This window comes from Octopus sinensis, linkage group LG2, assembly GCF_006345805.1.
Source record: "Octopus sinensis linkage group LG2, ASM634580v1, whole genome shotgun sequence".
Classification (NCBI taxonomy): Eukaryota; Metazoa; Mollusca; class Cephalopoda; order Octopoda; family Octopodidae; genus Octopus; species Octopus sinensis.
Genome location: NC_042998.1, coordinates 170,705,622 through 170,719,998, shown reverse-complemented (window position 1 = coordinate 170,719,998; position 14,377 = coordinate 170,705,622). Strand labels below are relative to the sequence as shown.

Sequence of the window (14,377 nt, the reverse complement as noted above, 5' to 3'; positions counted from 1 at the left end):
AGAGAAGACAGTACTGGTATGGTCATGTGATGTAAATGGGCGAAAACAGCTGCATAAAGAAATGCCGATTTCTAAATGTAGCAGGAACCAGTAGAAGAGGAAGACATGGGATGTAGTGGTGAAAAATGATCTTCAGATGTTGAACCTCACCCAGGATGGAGACAATTGGTGATTTGCTGTGCTTGAGAGGACTTGTCAAGCTAAGTGAAACCAAAGCCAAAAAGGGCATGTCCTTTATGCCCATGCCTCTGATAAACCACTCTTGCACATCCCATCTTCTCAACACCTCCCCCACCATCCGTGATCCCCTCCCTCTATATCCCATTCTCCTTTGCAAATCCATCTGCACACTATGTTCCTATCAAATCTCATCCCTGCAATATATTCTCCTAACACCCCTCTATGCCCACTATCTACATTCCTCTCCCCTCCATCTATCCTATTTTGCAAGCTTGTGAACTTACCCAGCTACTTAACCTATCCAATCCCTGGTCCGGTTCACTGTATATATGCCTTCTTCTAACTTGGGTGTATGTTTCATCACATCTTCACCATCTTTTCTCTCATCACTCTATAACTGAGGTAGCCACAAATCTCCTCTACTGCAAGATACCTATTTCTATCCCTCTCTTCATATTCTCGTCAGCTAGCACTAAGCCACCTCTCTCAATCGAGGGGTTTTGTCTTGCATATTATTTGGTGGTCTTACTGTTGCTGGTGCCATGTAAAAAAGCACCCAGTACACTCTGTAAAGTGGTTGACATTAGGAAGAGCATCTAGCTGTAGAAATCAATGCCAAAGTTGACAGTAGTACTCGGTGCAGCCTCTGTACGAAAGGAGGACCTTAACTGATGATATTTGTGTGTAAGGCAGCGAGCTGGCAGAAACGTTAGCACACCGGGCAAAATGCTTAGCGGTATTGCGTCTGTCGTTGCGTTCTGAGTTCAAATTCCGTCGAGGTCGACTTTGCCTTTCATCCTTTTGGGGTCGATAAATTAAGTACCAGTTATGCACTGGGGTCGATGTAATCGACTTAATCCATTTGTCTGTCCTTGTTTGTACCCTCTATGTTTAGCCCCTTGTGGGCAATAAAGAAACAGATATTTGTGTGTATGTGTGTGGAGGTGCATGGCTGAGTGGTAAGATTGTGGTTTTGATTCCTGGACCAGGTGATGTGTTGTGTTCTTGAGCAAAACACTTCATTTCATATTGCTCTAGTCCACTCAGCAAGAAAACAATGAGTATTCCTGCAATGGACCAGTATCCTGTTCAAGAGTTAATATATACACCACAGAAACCAATGAATCAGCCCTATGAGTCTATAATACTTGAGAAAGATCTTTGTCCTATATATATATATATATATATATATATATATATATATATCATCATCATCATCGTTTAATGTCTGCTTTCCATGCTAGCATGGGTTGGACGATTCGACTGAGGACTGGCAAACCAGATGGCTGCACCAGGCTCCAATCTAATCTGGCAGAGTTTGTACAGCTGGATGCCCTTCCTAACGCCAACCACTCCGAGAATGTAGTGGGTGCTTTTATGTGCCACCGCCACGAGGGCCAGTCAGGCAGTACTGGCAACGGCCACACTCAAATGGTGCTTTTTACGTGCCACCTGCACAGGAGCCAGTCCAGTGGCAGTGGCAATAACCTCGCTCAAATGTATATATACATACATATATATATATATATATATATACATATATATATATATATATATATATATATATACACACACACACACACACACACACTATGTAGAAGCGCCCATTTTGATTGGATGTAGTTGATATTTAATATGAATTTTTGCAGGTTGAGATTCAGTAGAAAACAGCTGCATAAATGTGAGCAGGGAGGACATTTTTAAGAGGATAAGCTTGGAGAATAGAGATGAGAGATGAAAGCTACAATGATCCTTAGTTCAGAGGAGCAAGAACCATTGTAGTGGTGTCAGAAGGAGGACATAAGTCAGTAAGCTAGTTGTAATGATTTTCAGCTCCACCTGATATTTCCACTCTCTCTTCTAAAATGTGAGTAGTCATGTAGCTCCACTACAGCAAAAAACATTCTGCTCTGGTCTCTTCTCTTATACTTTTACAACTCATCTCCTAGCATAGGGTACCAACTGCATGGCAATCACTAGTGCTGTAGCATGAAAAACGCACCCAGTACATGCTATAAAGTGGTCAGCATTAGGAAGGGCAGAGCAGACACTAGTACAGAATACACTCCTTGGGCCCATGGGATCCTGCCAGACCATTCAATCCATGCTATCACGATGATGACGATAAGTTTAATGATATTTTTTTCTTCAGATCTAGAAAGCTCGAACATTTGCAGAATTGAAGTAATTTATGATCCTGAAGATGTAACCTCTGCTATACTATTTTCGCTATATTATAGATATGTTGGGTGCCAAGGAAAGTCATCAGCAACTGAGAGGCCAAGCAAATTTTTGAAGGTTTTAATTGTATGTCATTTATAAGTAAGGAAGAGAGCATAGTGTGTCATGTTGCAATCTGTTGTGTTTTGTAAGTTCTCTGTTCACAGAAGTAATGTATATTTGGCATGAGGTCATGTGTCATTTAACCCTGTTGAAGCAGATCTATGACCATCTCATTTTATTTTCAGGCATAGTGCGTGCATAACCACATTATCTAATACCTAATCCTTCCATTTTTAAGATGGCTTGGTGTGACTTGATGGAAATTTGGCTGTTAGTTGAATGATCACACAGAGGATCTTCTGTAGATGACATCTATGTGGAAAAGTTTATTAAGAAGTGATGGGTAACATACACAATAAATGAAACATATAGGCCTTGAATTGTTATGGAATTGATATAAGCTGGGTCACAAGGAACTCTGTTGATGTAATGAGGTGCAGTGGTCTGAGAGGAAATATCTGATCCAAGAGATGAGAGTCAATAGGTGGACAACCTTGTTTGGAAGTTCTCATGTCAGACATAGTTAAAGGTTTTGCTGACATCAAAGGTAACAAAATTGCTTTTACCAATGTTTTCTAAAAAAGGAGACCATTGGTGTGTGACAGAAAAGCAAGCTCCATGTCAGATCTGGAGTATACAACTATAAACTGTTCCCAACCTATGAGGTTAGTAAATGTGTTTTTTTTTTTTTTTACAAAGGCAGATCAATTTTTGATAATAGAAGAATATGCTAATTGAATTGATCTCAGTCTAATATTGATAGTTATTTCATTAATCCTTAAGAAATATAAGAAACATTTGATTTCTTCTGATTTGAACAAAGGATATCATAAATCACCAAGTTTAACTCCGTGTTTTTCCACCAATTCCAATGATTGGTTTTAACATTATCAAGCTGTTTTGTCAACTAGGAATTTACAATCATTTGTCACATGACTACATAGTATGCTTTATCAATGAAAAGCTTAAAGGCATACAAATTATTAGAAAGTTGATATTTCATGAACCCAAAGATTGCTTTCTCATCCAATATATCTAATGGTATAAAAATAACTGTAAATGTATACCTTGTTCTCTATCTCATTTCTTCATCAGAGAACAACATTTGGGCCCTACAAAGTGATATCTACTTTAGACCTTTCCTATCAAATATATATATCAGTGAAAGAAAAGTTGTTATCCTTGTCTGGTATACAAATCTCTCTAATGTATCCAATACTACTTTTATAGATCCCCAGCATAGTTGCTAAATCTGCTAGAAATAGCAGCCATATCTTTCTCAAATTACACTTTACTATCTTAAAAATTATAAAAATGGTATTCGATAATATAGTTTGTTGCCTGGAAAAGAAAAAGACCACTGATCATAACTGGAATATTTTTGACTGTAGGTCAATTAGGTCTTAACTGGAGCTAAACAACTCCACAATCCTTTGATTCACATGCTTTTCTACAATTTTAACTTTTGGAGTTGGATCTATGTCAGACCTTCCAGCTATCAACTCACCCATTCCTTCTACACTCAATTTGGCATCAATTATTTATCTATTGTCACCTCCAACGACATTGCTGTTTAATCTTTCTGCACTTGCGTGTTTTTTCCACATACACCCTTAATACTTCCCTCTGAGCCTGTGCATCTTCACTGAAGCTTGGCTTTTGAAATATCTTTGTTTATTTTGACAAGTTAGTCTCGTTTAAATGATGTCACATATCCCAAAGAAACATCCATGTACTAAGCAATTAGTAGAACCCCTATCTTGCCCAGGATATCAATCGTCTGGAAGCCATATTTGCCATATTCTGAACGCCTTACTTCCCTGGGCATGGACACATTGAAACTCCGATGTCTGGCAGCTGACTTGGCAGACACCCATAAAATTACCAACCATCTTACAAACAATAACTCTGAGCACCTTTTCAAACTCCACCCATGAACATATTTACAAAGTTAGAAAACAGTACAGCTCCCATGATTTGAGGAAACATTTTTTCATGCTGAGAGTTGCTGAAGCATGGAACAAACTGCCGGCACCAGTTGTTAGTTGTTGGAGCACTGCATCCTTCAAAACTTCCATGCTTTCTGAGATTCGCCAACACTACACCTGATTTTCTCCCCTCCATACACACACAAGCATGTATCTGACTCATACATTGTTCGTTTTCCAGACATTTGTACATTACTGCATATACTCTATACTCACTTTCTGACAAGTTGTGGTGCACCTGAGCACTGTATACAATAATTTCATTATTATTATTTATTTTAATGGACACTGCTGTCTTTAACAAATACCATGTCTGACAATCTCTCATAGCAACTATATATAATTTACTTAACAAAGACTGCTTCACAAATGGTGTAGTTTCTGTTCAGAGCCTGAAAATATTTGAGCCTTTAGCAGCTACTAACTCTGAATATTTAGTATGTATTTTGTTCTGTAGAGGACTACACCAAAACACTGCATTCACAGCTTAGATGCACATGTTCTAGAACGATGTTAGTGTCTTGGGTTCAAGGACTCATAGGGCTTGTTATCCAGTTTCCATGATGTATAAGTGACTGAGATCACAACACTCACCCTGAATAGGATGTCAGTCTATTGCAGGGTAATTCATTTACAGGTGAATGGATTGGAGTAACTTGAAATGAAGTGTTTTGCTCAAGAACACATTGCACTACCTACTCCAGGAATTGAAACCATGATCTTGTGATCGTGAATGCAACACCCTACCAGCTAGGTTACACACTTTTACATGTTCTAGAATGCATCTCCTAAAATAGTGTTTAAAAAAAACAACAAAAACTCTTCAGCCGTCAAATTTTATCACTGAATGAAGGAGCCACCATATAGTCATCTGACCTGCTGTAATTGGAAGCTAAATCTCTTTAAAATCTTAATCTTCTGTCTTCTAAATGAATAAATATACTGGATAAAGTAATCCTGAATATAAAAATAGGACAGGATGGTCACGGCTTGAAAGCTGGTTGAATGATAAAGGTTTGAAACACAGTAAAACACTTTTCACATGTGGATCAGATCTGTGACCAACAACTTTGCACAAAAGGTATTTTCTAAAATAATCACACAACACCGTCAAACAGCACCAGTTACAAAAGCTCGTCATGAACTCACCTTTCAGAAACAATAAATGACAACAATAATCACGACAAAAGCATAAAGTGCAATTATTATCTCCCTTTACAACATGATAGTTTCCTCCATACAATACATTTGAAAAATGCCAACATTTCACACCCGAAGATAATTACTCTCTCAAGTAGCAAAATTAAGAGAGACATTAATGCATACAACACATCCTGGGTATTCCAAAAGCTCTGGTGAGACAAGAGACAAAACAACAGCTAAAATCCACAACTAAACTCTTTTATATTGTAAATATTCCACACCAACATGTTTTACCAATCAACATAGAACAATTCTTCCTCCAGACATCATCATCTGTTCATACACTGAGCCACCACAACCAAATAACAAACTTCCCCAACTCTCATCTGGCCAACACACTCACACATTAATAGATAAAGCAAAAGAAAAAAAAAGAGAAGTGGAGAGCAAAAATGTAGTGGAACCAGTACTACCAGGAAATATAATCATGGTTCATAGAATTCAAAAATACCATAATCAGCAACCAAATTCAAACAAATAATTACAGATGCTTAAAACAAATAGGGGCAAATTATAAAACAAAAACACTAACATCAGTTATAATACATCAACACCATAAACAGAACTGGAGCTCAGTGTGAAACAAAGAAAGAAATGGAAAACTAACGCAAGTTGAGTATTTATTATCAACAATAATTGCCATACTATAGCCTATGTCAAAATAAAAATCTCAAATGTCCAAACACTAACACCAAACAAGCACTCTCATAGGTTGTTTCTTGAAAATCAGCCGCCAAAAACCCAAAGAAGAATCCAAAATAAAAATTAAGAAGAAAAACACACCTATGTAGACCATGATTTTGAGCTTTTTCTCCCATCAGATACTCTGAAAGCTGTAAGTAAATCTAAAAATTCAAAAGTATCAGGTTGTGAGAAGATTGCAAACATACATCTAAAACCCCCAGAGCCTAAAGGATTCACTGCATTTATTAACCCACTCCTCATCTCACCTCTCTAAATTACAATACAAATTCAGATGACTTAACTTGAACCTAATACAAAGCTCAAAAGATAGTTTCATTATTGTTGTCATCATCTTAAGATCCACCTTTCCAGGCTTGCATGGATCATACAGCGTTTATTTGAGGCAGATTTTCAAAGGTCCTTCCTGTCACTAACAACTATCACTTTCCAAGTAAGGCAATACTTTCTCATGACCAGACATATTTTTGCAGAGTATTGGAAATGAATGACATTCATTTTCAGCTATCATACAATGTCAAGACAAGTATACATACACACACACACACACAGCAGCTTCTGTCTACCAAATCCACTCACAAAGCATTGGTCAGCCCTGGGCTGACACTTGTTCATGGTGACATGTGGGACTGAACCTGCATCCATGTGGTTTTAGGAAGCAAGCTTTTCAACTACACACATACATGGCTATTTACACATACATGCATATTCCAATACAACCAATTGGCTGAGTCATTAGAACATTGGATAAGTTGCTTAAAAAGAACAAAAATTCTCACATGCACCAAGTACATTGTAAAGTGATTGGCATTAGGAAAGGCTTCCAGTCATAGAAACCATGCCAAATTGGACAACAGAGCCTGGCACAACCCCTTTGACTTGCTAGCTCTTGTCAAACCGTCCAACCCATGCCAGCACACAAAATGGACATCAAATGATGATAATGAGGATAACCATTCTAACTACTACCGACATCAGCAAACTTTTGGCTCCATTCCCTGCTATCCACTTACAGAACATCTAAAGAAACAACACAAAATATAGACCAGCAAGCTAACTTGGCTGTTTGTCAATCTTATCATATTAAAAAAATATTGCAATTTCCACAAATGGTCTATTTCATGTATATATCCTCTCACCCAACATCATTATTTTTACATCCATTGTTTTCATGCTTGCAAGAGTCAGACAAAATTCAATGAAGGAAATTTTCTATGACAGGATGCCTTTCCATTGCCAACTCTCACTCGTTTCCAAAATCTCTTCTATTGCCAACTCTCACCTGATAGGACAGGTTTATAGATTAGAAAAGAAAGACACCACTTGTATGACAGAGACACTCACTCACGGTTATTGCGTGATGCCAAGACAAGGAGATATACGCACACAATTATTACAGGCTTCTTTTAGTTTCTGCTTACCAAATCCACTCATTGGCCTGGGGCTATAGTAGAAGAAACTTGCCCAAGGTGCCATGCAATGGAACTGAACTTGAAAACATGTGGTTAGGAAGCAAACTTTTCAACTACGCTGACATGCTTGCACTTTTAACATGTACTGAGACAATCTGCTCACACCTCAAAAGATATACAAAGCCTCAAATGCAGACGATATCATAATCACATTCTTCCACTTTTCTCAGGACACAGCTGTACATCTACTGCAACCCTACATCTATCACCCAGAAATCTGCTTTCAAAACAACTTTAAAGTAGCACTTTCTCATCAGCAACACTTGACAACACAAACATACCACTCAGAACACTCAGAAGATTAAATATACTAGGACTTACATACAACACTACAACAACAACATTCACAGCACACATAATAAACAAAGCAAACTGATGTACAGAATCTGTATGGCATGTAGAGGACATGCAGACACCACAATTTGGCTATCAAAACCAAACAATAGTGGTGTACAAACAATATATTAGATTCATTGTAGATTATACCATTACAGTTTGGGCCCCATCAGACATTCCACAACAAAGAGCAAAGAACAACATTCTACATATTCTCACCAAAAAGAACACCTGGTAAAGTGAAAGGTACAGTTTGTTACCTAAGCAATTTCAATCCTCATGGTTCTTCCACTACATGAAGTTATTTCCAAAGGTTACTTTAACAGCACCCCAAAAAGACTCTTTTGCCCTCAGTTCAGATACATACACAAACACAAACACAAAAAAATGCGTGGTGGTGGTAAAAAAACTCATATTCATGTGGAAATAACTATTGCATCTATAGCTGAACTCCCAACCTTTGTCCTAAGATGCATGCCACCAATAAGTACCAATGAACAGCAGCTAGTATGCTCTGAGAAAGGCCAGCCACTTTGTCTACCTCTTCTGTGGCCACCATTAGAATCTATAAGTTTATAGAAATAGACTGGACAGTAGTAAGATTGCAATATATCTGCACTGGGATACACCCTACAGAAACCTGTTGACATTACAAAGCAAGGCCTCCAATGGACACCTCAAGGGAGACAGAAACACAGCCGATCAAAAACAACATGAAGAAGGTCCACAGCAACTGAGGCACTGGTAGGTGGCTATACCTGGGTAAAAATGCAATCCTTTGCCAAAGATTGAGACAGATGGAGATTTCTTGTTGATGCTCTATGCTGTACATGGAGTCAAAGAATTAATGAATGAATGTTACACTATAACTCATACAATATATCAGTGTATGTTGGATTATGCAGTATGGTTCTCAGGTGGAGTTGTGATATATAATAAACAACAGGGCTGAAGGTTGACTACTTGCATGCCACAGGTAGTTTCAGAGTTGACCTGAAGCTGCACTACAATAAACATCATGTCATTAAGTTACATCCTACTCATTTTTTCAAATGTTGCTTCAACTACTAAGTGCAGAGGAAGAGGAACTGTTATACTCTATCTCCACTGTGGTCATCACCAAAATATACAGGCAAGCAGAAATAGACTGGACAGTGAGAAAGTGTATGTCCAGACTGTCATATAATATGCCAAGTTTTATAGTATGGCTTTTACATAGGCAAAAGCACTGTGTATCTGGAACAATAGGTCTATGTCATGCTTCTCTAATTCTTCAGTGACCTCGCTGTGTGTCACAGATCTCAGTTGCTTACTCTACTACCACCTCCATCACTGTTTCAACAGATTCTGTACGTCTCATTTCATTAGCTTTTTATTAATCCATTGTTCTAATATTAACACTAGTGGAGTGCATTTTTTGCACTGATTTTAATCGACAGATTTAGATATAGAATAAAGGTATTCTAGCTATAAATAGCCATTTTTTTTATGGTGCAGGGTACGAGTTGAAGAAAATGTGGCTGTTATTTCTAGCATGCTTAGTGATTACATAAATGGTTCCTTTTGGAATAACCGTTTTTATTGCTGGATATCCTTCCTCAGCTAAGCACTTTACCATGAAGCAACACACACACCAACACACACACATAAAAACCTCAGATGCATTTGCTAAATAAAAACCAAAATTTTATTCCATTAATACACAGCAGAATAAATAAACAAATACAATATGTATCGAAAGACAAAACATTTTTCTAGCAAACTTCTTCAGGTGCTGAAATGTGTTAAGAATTATGTACTAAGTTCAGAAAATAGTACATACAAATTGTGATTTTATTGTTTCCTGATAGATTTCATGTTTGCCATACACAATTCTAACGGATGCTGAAATATGCTTATTTCATTTTATGCTCAACACTACAAGAGGTTCAGAGTCTGAAAAACCAAGAATTCAAGCTTCTGTCAACATGTCAGGGTTTTCTTTTTCTCCTTTATATTGGCCAATATTTCTATATTAGGAAAAAGTCTCTCTCTCTCTCTCTTACACACACACACACACACACACACACACACACACACACACACACATACATATATATATATATATGCACACATGCACAAACTTTCAATAATCAAATCAAATCAATTAAAGATCATTTCATCAGATGGAAGATACTGAAATATTTGTATTTCTTCCATCTGATGAAATGATCCATACATAATTTGATTGTGTACTGAAACATATGCAATGAAATATTTGAAATATCAATAACTTGTTTTCTGTTCATTTCAACTATATGTCATGCTTCATATGTCATAGTCTGAGTCTACATTAATGATGATTTACAGACTGCATCAAATGAAAATGGCAGTTTATTTAATATAGGTGAAAATTGAACTCTAATTCCTATGGTAAGTTGTGAATTTAATGCATATATATATATATATATAAAAACTTACATATATATTTACACACATACATACACACACAAGATTATGTATACACATGAGCACTCAGATACACGAAGTATGCACATGCATACATGTGAGTACATATATATTCATTTAACATCCAAGTTCCTAACTGGCATGGCTTGGACATACATAAGTATATGCAAAAATGTGTGTGTGTATATACATATATATATACACACACACATATATGTGTGTATATATCTCATGTACAAAAGCTTATACTCACAAAAATACTATATGTATATAATATATATATATATATATATATATATATATATATATAAATAAACCATACATATATTCCTCCTGACAGCAAACTTTTTCTGCTTCTGAGCAAGGTAATACTTTCATGAAAACATGTTTTCATAGAAAATTTTAAAAATTGAGAACGCAGCTTGTATGATGGCAGTGCTTGTTAACAACTGCCAAAAGATGTCAAGGTAAGAAGACATCAGCACATGTGCATGCATAGACACACACAAAAACAGAGGCACTCATCCCTATATACATACATACAACCAAATATATACACACATATGACAGGCTTCATTCAGTTTCTAAAGCCAAAGCTACCCAAATGGCAGCTTAAATTAGCCTGGTGTGTTTGGAAATCTACATGTATGATTTAATCTAGGCAGACTATATTAAAGATTTCTAATAAAAAAAATTTTCCTAATTAAAACTCCATTCATCTGTTTATATTTTTTACACACACACACACACACACACACACCGAAATGTACATAAGAATGAACAAGGGAAAACAATAGAAACGTAAAAATATCCGTTTCCATACTAATAGAGTTATGCATACATCATACATACGACCATATCCTTCTATACACTTCAATATACATATATGTGTGTGTGTATATATATATATGTATATATATGCATATACATATAGATACATATATATATATATACTGTATGTATATAATATATATATTATTAATATAACATATATATATATATATTATTCATATGATGATGATGATGATTATACATAGATAATATATATATATATACACACACACACATATATATATTATACAGACATATATACATAATATATATATTATATATATATATATATTGTATATATATAATATATACGTTATATATATAATATAATATAATACATATGTTATGTATATATGCAATATATATATATATGAGATATACCGTAAATCCTCAAGTATAATCCGCATTTTTTTCCCAAAATTTAAAGGTCAAAATCCCTACTGTGTACTATATACGAGGTTAAAAATGAAAATTATTTTCTAATTAATGTCCGAGTCTCTATTTGCTGTCCAGCAATGTTTATTCAAACACATTTTCTGATGTCGGGCGTGAAAATATCTTAAGCTAAGCCTGAAAGCAATGAAGTCATAAAACAATCATCCATAACTTGCAGTAAGCAACATTTATTAAACGTTATTACTGTTATTTCTTTATTTTCTGCAAACAAAATGCACAAAAAAGCTACTCGTTTGCATTATGTTATATATACAATAATAATAAAGGACGTTACCGTATACAGTTTTACAAACCAAGGACGTTCTATAGACCTCCTTGCCTGAAGTTAAAGAAGGGGTGTGTATTATACACAAAGTTTAGGTTTTTCAGAGGTACAGCCCCTTAAAAATCCCCTGTGTATTATTCTCAAGGGCAGACTAAACTGGAGGATTTACGGTATATTATATATACATATATATAACATATATATAATATATATTATATATAGATCTGTATCATTTATATTATATATAGATACAATATATATATATATATATTATATATATCTATATATATATGATGATGATGATATATATATATATATATATATATATATATATAATATGATGATGATGATATATATATATATATATATATATATACTAGATATATATTATATATATATAATATATATATCTAGTATATATATGAAATTAGAAAAAAACCACCTTTTATCAATTCAAAATGAACAATTAAATTACACCATCTAGAAAATTACATACAATAGAAATATTAAAATTAAAATAACAATAAAATACCAATGATTAAGTAAATTGCAAAAAAATAATAAAAACGTATATAATTGGTAGAATAACACAACTGTTTCGTGGCTATATTTAAGAAATGATTATAGTAAAAAAATTAATAGTAGTAGTAAAATCACTTCGATATAAATATAGCCACTCATCTAGTTAAAAATAAACTAGAATAATAAAGTAATTAATTAATAAATATACTTTAATATATATATATATATATATATATATATATAAAATACTAAATATATATTAAGTGAAAACTAAAACAATACTTAAATTATTAAATACTTTAAAATTAATTAATATACACAATGCTAGTACAAGTCATTAAATTGTAATCAAAATAAGAAATGGTTCAAATATAGACAAACTCATTAAATAAGCTAACTATATAATTAATATACATGTGTAGTATCTATAGATTTAATATATATATATTTTTTAAATAAATATTTATTATAGTAATATAAATTAATTTCAACATAATATATATGTATTTGATTTAATTACTTATTATTTAGACTTTAAATTTATAGTAAATAGTCATTTAAATTTAATGCTATATTAATTTTATGTACCTATATTTTACATTTAACTTATCTTTAGTATTATTAAACCTTATTTCGTCTTATGTGGTTTATCTATTTATTGTAATATCATTTAATAGTATTAGAGTATATTTTACTATTTTATTATATGTTATATTAATATTTTATACAAAATGATGAATATTTGTTGATTGTGAGTTTGAGATGAGTTTGGGCTTCATGTATTGGAGACTATTGGAAGGGTTGAATGGTAGGGGTATAGTCGGCTGTGAATAAATTTGGTGGTAGTTGGCAGTTTGTTGTAGTTTGGGTTAGTGGTAGTGATGGTAATAATTAATAATGATAATAGTAATGGTGATGATGATGATGAATGATAATAATAATGATAATCGTGTACGGCTTGATGTAGGGTCCAGGTATTTTTGATGAACAAGTAATACTTATACTATTTTTATTAATTTTCTTTGATTCATGAAGTTTAGATAATTCCTGTATTTTTCATTAATAAATTCCTTTTAGTCATTTTCATTAATAATTTTATTCTATTTTTTCATGCAACGTCTCCACGAGTTTTATTTCTTATAAACGTTAAGAACTATTCTTTACATTTATAATCTAGTGGTATTTTCTCAACTAACTAAGCAATGTTCTTTTCTCCATTTTGTTTGGATTTTGTATTGTTTTGGGATTAATATTTAGCTGTTGTTAATATTGTTATTGATTTATTAATAGGGGTCTGTTAGTTATAGTTGGGTGTCTTCATGGTAGTTTCTCCATAAGTTGTGTTTTTTCTCACATTTCTTTAGTTCATGAGGCTTAAATGCTTTTTTTTTTTTTTTCATATTTTTTCATTGATAAAAAAATTTGCCATTTTCATTGAGTATTATTCTATTTCTTTGCACTAAGTCTTCACATGTTAAATTTTATAAATGCTTTAACTATCTTATGTTTAAAATTCAGTTACTTTTTTCCTTTGCAAAGATAAGTTACATTTGACATTTTATCGTTTATCTTTTTCATTTGATTTTGGAATTGTTTTGGGTTTGAAATTATTATTATTATTATTGTTGTTATTATTATTATTGTTGTAATATTATTATTTATTTATAGTTTCTTGATAGTTATTTTTTATG

The 14,377-nt window shown here is 33.7% G+C and overlaps 1 long non-coding RNA gene across 1 annotated transcript; it reads right to left on the bottom strand.

The window, feature by feature from the left end:
- Positions 1-9,828: 9,828 nt before the first annotated feature.
- LOC118762110 lies at positions 9,829-10,706 on the bottom strand. The gene is made up of 2 exons (XR_004997889.1): positions 10,288-10,706; positions 9,829-10,198 (listed from the first exon to the last, which is right to left on the bottom strand). It is a non-coding gene; the product is annotated as an uncharacterized LOC118762110 (long non-coding RNA).
- Positions 10,707-14,377: the final 3,671 nt, after the last annotated feature.